Source organism: the organism of the source record quoted next, unplaced genomic scaffold (assembly GCF_019419815.1).
Source record: "Pyrus x bretschneideri cultivar Hongxiangsu unplaced genomic scaffold, Pyrus_bretschneideri_v1 Contig5, whole genome shotgun sequence".
In the NCBI taxonomy this organism is placed as follows: Eukaryota; Viridiplantae; Streptophyta; class Magnoliopsida; order Rosales; family Rosaceae; genus Pyrus; species Pyrus x bretschneideri.
In genome coordinates, this window is record NW_025999787.1 from 5,659,690 (window position 1) to 5,672,294 (window position 12,605).

The window sequence follows — 12,605 nt, forward strand, 5'->3', positions numbered from 1 at the left end:
ATATGTTTCGAGATCGCATACGCCAAAAATCGCAAAAAACAAATATTCAGAGATTATGTAACGGGACAAACATTTTTGACGGGTATAAACGAAAAATCACGATTTAACGGTCATTTTAACTTTGATTTTGATGATTTTTTACAACTACACTCTTTAAACCTATATAAATACAATGAACTAATTCGATCGTCAATTTAAAACATTTACACAAGTGGATACCACAAAAGAAAAATGCAATGAAAGAAACCCAAAAGAAAAGCAAAAGGCCAAAAAAAAAAAAAAAAAAAACACACAACTTTGCGCGACGTAGGTACAATTGCGTCGCGCAAGGATGTTTTGCGCGACGCAATTGTACCTACGTCGCGCAAAGTTGTGTTTTTTTTCCTACCCTTTTGCTTATGAGTACAAAATAAATAAATTAAAAATAGGAAACATATTGTACGAAATTAGTTTTCATAATCCAACCGTCAAACTTGTTTGGATATACTTCGAGATCGTACACGCCAAAAATCACAAAAAAAAAATATTCAAAGACCAAGTAACGGGACAAACCTTTTCGACGGGTATAAACGAAACATCACGATTTAACGGTTATTTTAACTCCGATTTTGATGATTTTTTACAACTACACTCCTTGACCCTATATGAATTCGATCGTCAATTTAAAATATTTACACAAGTGGATACTACAAAATCTTATGTTATACTTAATGAAAGTATAAATAAACTCTTAAGTGTTAGTGAATCTATCGTTTTGATGGGAAACGCATTGTACGAAACTAGTTTCAACGATCTAACCGTCAAACATGTTTTTATATGTTTCGAGATCGCATACGCCAAAAATCGCAAAAAACAAATATTCAGAGATTATGTAACGGGACAAACATTTTTGACGGGTATAAACGAAAAATCACGATTTAACGGTCATTTTAACTTTGATTTTGATGATTTTTTACAGCTACACTCTTTAAACCTATATGAATACAATGAACTAATTCGATCGTCAATTTAAAACATTTACACAAGTGGATACCACAAAAGAAAAATGCAATGAAAGAAACCCAAAAGAAAAGCAAAAGGCCAAAAAAAAAAAAAAAAAAACACACAACTTTGCGCGACGTAGGTACAATTGCGTCGCGCAAGGATGTTTTGCGCGACGCAATTGTACCTACGTCGCGCAAAGTTGTGTTTTTTTTTCCTACCCTTTTGCTTATGAGTACAAAATAAATAAATTAAAAATAGGAAACATATTGTACGAAATTAGTTTTCATAATCCAACCGTCAAACTTGTTTGGATATACTTCGAGATCGTACACGCCAAAAATCACAAAAAAAAAAATATTCAAAGACCAAGTAACGGGACAAACCTTTTCGACGGGTATAAACGAAACATCACGATTTAACGGTTATTTTAACTCCGATTTTGATGATTTTTTACAACTACACTCCTTGACCCTATATGAATTCGATCGTCAATTTAAAATATTTACACAAGTGGATACTACAAAATCTTATGTTATACTTAATGAAAGTATAAATAAATTCTTAAGTGTTAGTGAATCTATCGTTTTGATGGGAAACGCATTGTACGAAACTAGTTTTCACAATCCAACCGTCAAACTTGTTTGGATACACTTCGAGATCGTACACGCCAAAAATCACAAAAAAAAAAAACATTCAAAGATCAAGTAACGGGACAAACCTTTTCGACGGGTATAAACGAAACATCACGATTTAACGGTCATTTTAACTCCGATTTTGATGATTTTTTACAACTACACTCTTTAAACCTATATGAATACAATGAACTAATTCGATCGTCAATTTAAAACATTTACACAAGTGGATACCACAAAAGAAAAATGCAATGAAAGAAACCCAAAAGAAAAGCAAAAGGCCAAAAAAAAAAAAAAAAAAAAACACAACTTTGCGCGACGTAGGTACAATTGCGTCGCGCAAAGTTGTGTTTTTTTTTCCTACCCTTTTGCTTATGAGTACAAAATAAATAAATTAAAAATAGGAAACATATTGTATGAAATTAGTTTTCATAATCCAACCGTCAAACTTGTTTGGATATACTTCGAGATCGTACACACCAAAAATCACAAAAAAAAAAATATTCAAAGACCAAGTAACGGGACAAACCTTTTCGACGGGTATAAACGAAACATAACGATTTAACGGTTATTTTAACTCCGATTTTGATGATTTTTTACAACTACACTCCTTGACCCTATATGAATTCGATCGTCAATTTAAAATATTTACACAAGTGGATACTACAAAATCTTATGTTATACTTAATGAAAGTATAAATAAACTCTTAAGTGTTAGTGAATCTATCGTTTTGATGGGAAACGCATTGTACGAAACTAGTTTCAACGATCTAACCATCAAACTTGTTTGTATATGTTTCGAGATCGCATACGCCAAAAATCCCAAAAAAAAAAAACATTCAAAGATCAAGTAACGGGACAAACCTTTTCGACGGGTATAAACGAAACATCACGATTTAACGGTCATTTTAACTCCGATTTTGATGATTTTTTACAACTACACTCTTTAAACCTATATGAATACAATGAACTAATTCGATCGTCAATTTAAAACATTTACACAAGTGGATACCACAAAAGAAAAATGCAATGAAAGAAACCCAAAAGAAAAGCAAAAGGCCAAAAAAAAAAAAAAAAAAAAACACAACTTTGCGCGACGTAGGTACAATTGCGTCGCGCAAGGATGTTTTGCGCGACGCAATTGTACCTACGTCGCGCAAAGTTGTGTTTTTTTTTCCTACCCTTTTGCTTATGAGTACAAAATAAATAAATTAAAAATAGGAAACATATTGTACGAAATTAGTTTTCATAATCCAACCGTCAAACTTGTTTGGATATACTTCGAGATCGTACACGCCAAAAATCACAAAAAAAAAAATATTCAAAGACCAAGTAACGGGACAAACCTTTTCGACGGGTATAAACGAAACATCACGATTTAACGGTTATTTTAACTCCGATTTTGATGATTTTTTACAACTACACTCCTTGACCCTATATGAATTCGATCGTCAATTTAAAATATTTACACAAGTGGATACTACAAAATCTTATGTTATACTTAATGAAAGTATAAATAAATTCTTAAGTGTTAGTGAATCTATCGTTTTGATGGGAAACGCATTGTACGAAACTAGTTTCAACGATCTAACCGTCAAACTTGTTTGTATATGTTTCGAGATCGCATACGCCAAAAATCGCAAAAAACAAATATTCAGAGATTATGTAACGGGACAAACATTTTTGACGGGTATAAACGAAAAATCACGATTTAACGGTCATTTTAACTTTGATTTTGATGATTTTTTACAGCTACACTCTTTAAACCTATATGAATACAATGAACTAATTCGATCGTCAATTTAAAACATTTACACAAGTGGATACCACAAAAGAAAAATGCAATGAAAGAAACCCAAAAGAAAAGCAAAAGGCCAAAAAAAAAAAAAAAAAAAAACACAACTTTGCGCGACGTAGGTACAATTGCGTCGCGCAAGGATGTTTTGCGCGACGCAATTGTACCTACGTCGCGCAAAGTTGTGTTTTTTTTTCCTACCCTTTTGCTTATGAGTACAAAATAAATAAATTAAAAATAGGAAACATATTGTACGAAATTAGTTTTCATAATCCAACCGTCAAACTTGTTTGGATATACTTCGAGATCGTACACGCCAAAAATCACAAAAAAAAAATATTCAAAGACCAAGTAACAGGACAAACCTTTTCGACGGGTATAAACGAAACATCACGATTTAACGGTTATTTTAACTCCGATTTTGATGATTTTTTACAACTACACTCCTTGACCCTATATGAATTCGATCGTCAATTTAAAATATTTACACAAGTGGATACTACAAAATCTTATGTTATACTTAATGAAAGTATAAATAAATTCTTAAGTGTTAGTGAATCTATCGTTTTGATGGGAAACGCATTGTACGAAACTAGTTTTCACAATCCAACCGTCAAACTTGTTTGGATACACTTCGAGATCGTACACGCCAAAAATCACAAAAAAAAAAAACATTCAAAGATCAAGTAACGGGACAAACCTTTTCGACGGGTATAAACGAAACATCACGATTTAACGGTCATTTTAACTCCGATTTTGATGATTTTTTACAACTACACTCTTTAAACCTATATGAATACAATGAACTAATTCGATCGTCAATTTAAAACATTTACACAAGTGGATACCACAAAAGAAAAATGCAATGAAAGAAACCCAAAACTTTGCTTTGTGATGTTCAACATGAACCCACTGTTTATAAATAGTGTGAGAATCCTTCTGTTTTACACAAACACAAATTAAATGGTGAAGTTAGAGACATTATTTATCTTAATTATATTTTATAGACCACATGATGTGGCAATTGATAGTTGGATTCCTTATTTAAATCATTAAAGAAAATATATAATCATCAACTGCCACAGTATATAATCTACAAAATATGGTCAAAAACATAATTTGCTTAGCATTTTCCCAAATTAAATATACATACACATTTACCATCGTTGCGTTGCTATTATAAAATGCAGAAAGAAACCCTGTTTATTTCGAAGAACTCTCTCATACATTATAGTACTTGTTTCAAAAGAAAGTAGCTAGTTTTGTCACTTAACACAACCTTCCTTCTTCAAAACAGGTACTCACTACCCACTTAATAAATTAATCAATAAGTCACCACATTTCACAGACTACATCCAGATTTGTTACACATTTTTGGTTAATGTGATTTGTCTCGATTGCAATTTTTATTAAGATAATACTTGCATTTTTTAGGGGGAAATGTACATATATATTACGTCCCTTGCGAATAACGTATTTTTACAATATAAATTTTATAACTGAAATTATTTTAATCTTTATTTGAAGACAATCTCTACAAAAATGCATTCAAATTAGAGATCGTTTATGCATCTAATTGTATGAAACAAATCGACGGTGTGAGTATCAATTAACATATTCATGATGAGTTGTTCATTTATTTGATTATCATGAATGATTAAATGATATTTGATTTGAATGATTTTTGCATCAATGATTTTCAAATTAATGAAACAATAAAAAATTAAACGGTTCCTATTATGAAATTTATATTATGAAGACACGTTATGCACAATGATTAAAATATGTGCATTCCCACATATCCATTCTATTTTGTTCTTTTAATTACCAATTTAAGGACAATTTTTCTTTCCTCGAATTATTGGCTTCAAATAACAACCAATAACCTTTTTAAGGTAGAATGCCTTAGGCATTCATACCCGCCTTTCAATTAATCGTGAGAAGGGAACCTACGAGGTTAGTTTGTCCGAAACAGTTTTTAAATAAAAAAACCTGCGACAACTTTGCCATTAGCTTTAACTTATCCAGCAAGATTTATTTTAGTATAATAATTATTAGGTGTTGTCAACTATAGTAAGAAGAGGAATGTTAGAAAGACTAAATTTGTATATAATATTATTTTTTTAAAGTGACTTCACTTGCTTGTCAATAATCTAATAAATAATTCTTAAAATGTAGAACAGATGCATGTATATTAGATTGTTGATTTTTAAGTACTAATTTATTACGTAAATTCCATATTTTATTGGGATCAGATTTTGTGGGCTAAATTGCCACCCCTGGAGGTAGGGGTTGGCATTGGATAGGTTAGTCAGCTTTGACTTCAACTCTTTAGCCAACCAATAGGCTCGGGTTGAGAATAGCTCATTTCACACAAGAAAATGGACAAAACCAACCCACCAAAATTATTCTAAGGCGGGTTTGGGCAGACATGTTTCACGAGTTGAGATTATTTACTTTATTTGTTATTCCTAAAGTGAGTATGAGTGAGAAATAATCCAAAATACATGTCATACTAGACTTAAATTATGTGATTTTGGTGTTTAGGAATCATTATTTGTTAATATATACATGTCACATCCCAACCCAAGCCCCCACCACATCTCAGGCTCGACTCCACCGTTGTACGATATTGTTCGCTTTGGGTCTCGACCACGCCTTCACGGTTTTGTTTCTGGAAACTCACACGAGAACTTCCCAGTGGGTCACCCATCCTGAGATTACTCTCGTGCGAGCTCGCCTAACTTCGGAGTTCTGATGGAACCCAAAGCCAGTGAGCTTCCCAAAAGGCCTCGTACTACGTAGAAATGTGAATATACATATAAGACTTACAGGATCCACTCCCCTGGATGATGTGGGATATTACAATCCACCCCCTAAGGGGCCCGATATTACAATACATATAAGTATTGTTGATATTCGGGTGGGTGGGTTTCAATTGGATTAAAAATATTTCAGCCCAACCCAATCAACCTATTAACTGGGTGGTCGAATTTTATCCGAAAATAAATTTTATAATTTACAAACTAACCCAACCCAATCAATTTCGGTTGGGTTGGTTGAGTTAGTTGGTAAACTCACTAAAGTACTCACCCCTACATGGAAGACTCAGTAACTTCGCTACGAATAAAAATGGTGGGTAATTTTCACTCTCTTCTTAGCTTCTCACTTATTTCTATTTATTTTTGGCCATCGGGTTGAACAAGTCAAATAGAATCAACAACCAACACTAATAAAAGTGTGGAAGAAGCTAAAAAAATTGTGTAGTTATCATTCCCCATAACATTTCCATGTTAAGGTCTCACTCACCCACTACCAAATACAAATTAAGGGGGTGAATTTAATTGAGAATTTGAGAGATTTTAATAGATTTATAAATCTATGGATTTTTGTAGAGTTTAATTGATTAGTAGATATTCCATATAAAATTTTGATTTATTCTCTCAAAATCTCATAGGGAGAGGTGACACGTGTGGATGCCTAAAATACATTACAAAAACTCTCCAATTCCCTCTGACTCCACAACTTTTTCAAATTCTTTAAAATCAATTTCTAATTTAATGAACCTGGAATGTTATAAACTTCTTTAAAATTTTAATTGAACACATCCGAATTCCTAAGGATTTTAATACTCTGTCTTAAAATCTTGATTGAATACAGATTGAATTTCAGAGAATCATTGAAAATCCTAATTAAATAGCCCTAAATTCATTAACAGAAATAAAATCTATCAAGATTCCAATTAAATACACCTTCAAGAGTAGCTCAAAGAAAAAGCTTACAACCTAGCAGGTAGCAATATAATAGTAAGCCACGAAATATTTCACCCCCAATCGTAATCTGATGGCCAACCCAATGGGTCGAGCTGACACTACATCAACCCATTGCCGCCTAGACAATAGGCAGACCATCCCACCCAACCTGTTTTCGGGCGAGTTGGGTCAATCCTAATTGCTTGATTATCAATTTTATTGAGCGCGTAACAAACGTATTTAGGCCAAAATCAACAGTAAATTAGTAGTTCTGTGATGATTAAAAGAAACCAACTTTAATTTGAGATCAACACATCTAAATCCCGGGTTTGTAAAACCATTTCCAATCTGACAACATTCGGTTTGCAATCTAAAACAGAAAAGTTGAGCTCAAAAATAATGGCCGGATGATAATATGATAACAAATCTTGGAAAATTAAAAGTATCGGCAGGATGTTCATGAGCAGCTAGCAACTACCAACATCTCCAAGGATGGCAAAACCTTTCCATAAGGCCTGTCAACAAAATAAGCAACATCCATCGTCAACCGCTATACCGATAAATCACGAGAGCGGATTACTAAAACAAGAAGCATAGAAATAGCTTAACAAGCAAGTTGCAGCTGAAAGCTAATTATCAGGCAAGTAAAAATGCAGTTTACCCAGAAAATAAAAGAAACTACAAGTAGTTACAGTTACCTTGCATCATTTTCTCATAAAATTGGATCTCCAACACAGATGGTTCAACTCCTATTTATAGTCGAGGACTTCAACCAATTTTGCGTTCAAACTAATGCCTCTACCATCTCCGGGGCCAGTGAACTCCTAAATGTATCAAGCAGACGCCCTCTAGTGCTAAAGGCAGACTCATACGCAACTGTAGAAATTGGTATTTGCTAAAACATCACTCGAAATGTTTGCCGCAACTTTAAATAGTCAGATTCAGAGGCAACTCTGCGAACTGCACATCCCTTTTGGATGCTCTGACTTGTTAAAAGTGACTAGAAATCTGTTAGAGATAAGTTAAAGAGAGAAAAATTATTAGTAAGCGTGTTACTAACTTTATTTTAATACCAGAATTAAGACTATTTTTAAGTTGTTCCCTGTAAAAATGCAAGTAATTACAAAAGGAGATGATGCAAGTGAGGAGGCATTTTGACATACTTCATGTGGTGCTTCACTGAGTTCACTCAATATGGCCAAGGAGGATCAACATTTGACAACCACATTAACAATATTAGTAAGCATGTTACTAACTTTATGTTACCTCATTTCTACTATTTTCTGTTCTTTCGATACTTTTCAAATGTTGGAGCGAAATAAAGATTTCTAAAGCAGGAGGCAATCTTGTTTGAATTTGGTAGTGAACTGACCACTGACCATAATAATTTCATGCTTGTTAGAGGAAAGCAGCTTGCGTACTAATTTCTTGCACTGTAGGTATGGTACTTTTTTCGGCTGGGGCGAAGGAGTGCACTTCCGTTTTCCATTTTCTAGTAGCTCATGCTAAAACTCAAAAATAAATTTCATAATAAAAGAGTTCAATCAAAGTTCAAGTAAAATCAAGACAGTTAAGGATCAAGGTCCAATTAACGAAAGAAGATTGCTTAAAAAACATTACCGAGCCTAAGAATTATTCCAAAACAAAGTAATAACAAAAGTTTTGCACACCCATCAGAAGCTTGTGGACTACCATCCTTCCTGTCACCTACATTATTTGGCAATAATCCTCGAAACTCGAAATAAGACCGATCAAAGACCCGCTAAAGTAAAAAGCGGTGCCAAGAAACACAGCAGTAACCTCAGTCCAGTGAAACAATGAGTCCTCGGAAGTGGAATGTACGCAGCATGTCACATTGGCCCAAAGTTCTAAAGGGTAATTCCTTCTCTTTTTTTCTAAAAATAGTATCACATATGTAGCATAATATCTTCTAGCTATTTGTCCTTGCAGTTCAAAAAAGAAGAGGCATGCATTTGGAACTAAAGCACCAGTTACACAACGAGAAAATTAAGAGGCTTATGCACCAACAGCTTTTAAGGAAGACAGAAAGGTAAATCAATGTGAGGATTCATTGCATGACTTCTGTCTTCCATAGGAAGCAATGCATATTCATAGCACTTTTAAATAGGCAAGAAAAAAAATTTCTGTTTTATACCATGGGGTAAATCTTATCCGAAACTCAAAGTTGTAACTTCTGCAACCAATACATTGTTCTATTCTTTAGCGTTCTACTGATGCGTGCAACGGTTACAGATTGCTGAATAGATTTCTTATGAGATGCAATGACATCAAGGCAGTGACTAATCCTGTTCGGGCAGGAATGTCGTTGGGAAGGGTCCCTGGCTCAAGCACACAGCTCCTTGATGAGTTGGCACTTTGGTTGTTTGTCAGCCTCCTGCTTGTCGGGATGCTGCAAGAGGAGGACACAATTAGTTCTGAAATGCGCCTTTGTGGGGCTTTAGGTGTAGGCCTTGAGGCTCACAATCAAAACTAATTAAGTGCAGAGGCGTGCCACTGCCATCTTTGTATGACAGACGTAGAACAAGTGTATTTAAGCCGATTACTTAGCGCCCCAAGTTATTCTGACTTCTTGTTATTAAAGGATTGTCGTGGATGGGTTAATTCCACATTAAGTTCTTTTCTATGCCTTGAGACCAAGGACTTTTAGTTCGTTATCTTGTATGCTAAAAGGGTGAAGGTCCATATCTAATTAAGTCATTAGTTTAATTTACTTTTATGATAGTAAAAGTACTAAGTGAACTAGATCTGAGAGTTAATGGAACTTTGGATCATAAACTGGAATATAAATTGGAGAATGCATTATAACACCAGATCTATTAATTGAAAGACAAAACGAAGAGAGTCGAGCAAGATTTCACCTTGTTGGGTAAGGTTAAACGTCTTGCGGTTTTTTCTCTTGGCAGTTATGAAAGGATTGTATGTTAAAGGGGATGACTGGAAAAGAGTTTATACATGGGAGATCGATACTACAACATTTAGGAAAAAGGTAGCAGAGCTTTTACATAGACAAGGGATGTCTTTCTAAGGAAATCTAAAGCTAAAAGGGTGCATAGTCCAGACAAAGCACGACTTTTTGGGTATTTGCTTGACTGAGAGGCAAGTTGTATATTTGTTTGTTTGATTGGTTGAGTGTCCTTGTCTTTGGGCCCTCTTCCTCTTTTTATAGACGAATTAGCCCGACTGCCTGTAGCTTTGTTCTCGTCCGAAAGCAATTGAAGGGTAGTGACTCATCAATATTTTACTTGTATTGCCACTGAAAAGTACTTTTAGGCTGAGAGTAGGTTGATTTCCATGAGTTGTCACTTCTCTCGTAAGCACCTAGCCTTTACATTAATGGGGGAGCATCAATTTGTCTTGAGATGGACGATCTGGGCTTGGTGCTAGGCTCCGGGTAAAACCTCTTCTTATTGAACTCTTTTGGACTTTCTCTTCTCTAAGCCCAAAGTTAAATATTAACCCAAACAAATTAAGTTTCCTTACGAACAAGAAATAGGTAAGGAAGGGCAATACACATGGTTATTAGCAAGTAAATATGAACATTTTGTTAATTCAAAGGGGCACCTGAAGCTCTATGAAGGTGTTGAGGGCACCATCTTTGCCGCTCCATCATTATGGCTTCTCGTGATGATAGACATGGGTCCCATGGCAAAACAATTAAGTCAGCATGAGCACGCAGGCCAAATGCCAACCCCCAAATGACATTTGTTCAACCATAAGATCTCATGTGTCCACCCACAAGTTGCCGAGGGACTTCCTGGTATGAAAACATGGAATCGGCATACTGCATCTCTAGCATGAACGTCTTTTAGGATCCTGATGTTTTGAGTGAATGTGACCTTTAGATCTTTAAATTTTTCATGTCCCTCGTGTGTTAGTACTGTTTCATGAAGAAGGGGAATGAAATGTAATCAAGAGAGATGTGCTATTGTTCAGAGATGTTTCGAACGAATGTGACATTTGGATCCATAACTCTCATGGGCGGGTTTTGCAAAGTAGATAGAATACATGATCCACAAAAGTTGTTCTCGCACCTGCAACGTTTTGCCCATCTTCCAGATGTTCAAACGTATGGTGTTTTACTAGATGGTCCACGTAAAAACAAACATTTCTCAAGGTAGTGGAATTGTTCAGACAGATGCAAGGTATGAAGTTGGATTTGAATATTGTGATTTACACTATTATCATTGAAGGTTTATGCATAGCTGGAGAAATCGAATCTGCAAGACATCTCTTTCTGGTTTACCATCAATGAAAATAGTATAAATCACAACATTCAATCCAACTTCGTAACTTACATCTCTCTGAATAATGTCATTGCCTTGGAAAATTGTTTGTTTTTACATAAACCATCTAATAAAACACCATAAGTTTAAAAACATCTGGAAGATGGATACGAGAACAACTTTTGTGCAATCATGTATTCTCCCTCCTTCGCAAAAAACCTGTATTCACACTTCTCCAGAAAAAACATTTGCGCCTCATGTTATAACTACGACCAACAAAACGGAGCCCGTGCTAAGCATTAGATCAAAGACTTCTTTTGCCTCATCCATTTCTCCTCGCAAGCAATAACCATCCATAACGTATTGTACGTAACTGTATCAGGTTCAATATCTCTGAGTCATCATTTCGACCTTGCTTATTGCTTCCCCGACCAAGCCTCCTTGCAAAGTAAACCTATCGAGACATTGAAGGTCAATACATCTGGAAGATACCTGGCGTTCGTCCTCAAGTTTAATGATTTTCACAAGCAAGCGTGGCTGGTTGTTTCTAGATTTGATTGATTCAGAAGGTCGAGCGTGAAAAGGAGCTAAAATATTATTGTTGACGAAACGAATAATAGAGGATTGAAGGCAGGATACCTCTCACAAGTCTGCTGCTGCTGCCGCCGTCGCTGCCATAACAACAAGAAGAAGAAATAGTCCGCAGCATTTCTGTGAGTTTCAGAGAAAATAGAATGGATGACGGGGGTTAGAGGAGTGGTTGGGGAGAACAGAGGGAATAGCTTATGGATGGTGCAGGTGACGAAAATCCACCGTTGATCGAAGGTTTCGAATTGTCCCGTGCACTCAGGCGATGAAGAATCAGACGGAAGTGTGACTGTTGAGTTGTGAGGGACGGAGGAGAGAGAGTCTCAACGAGGGACGAAGAAAATGAGAGAGATTATAAATATGAAAAATTACTAATGTCTGGCTACACATTTTGTGTGTGAATATTTTTTAGGCTTACTTTTAGCTAAATTCTATGGAATTTTATTTTAATTTTACTTTAACTTAAAAATTATCATTTTACTTTTTAAAACTCAAAATTCATTCAATTTTGATTTGTGGACGCTCTTCTATTGTGCATCACCATTCAACAATCAGATATTTTATTTTATTTTTAACAAACAATAAGAAACTAACATTTGATCTAAGGTAA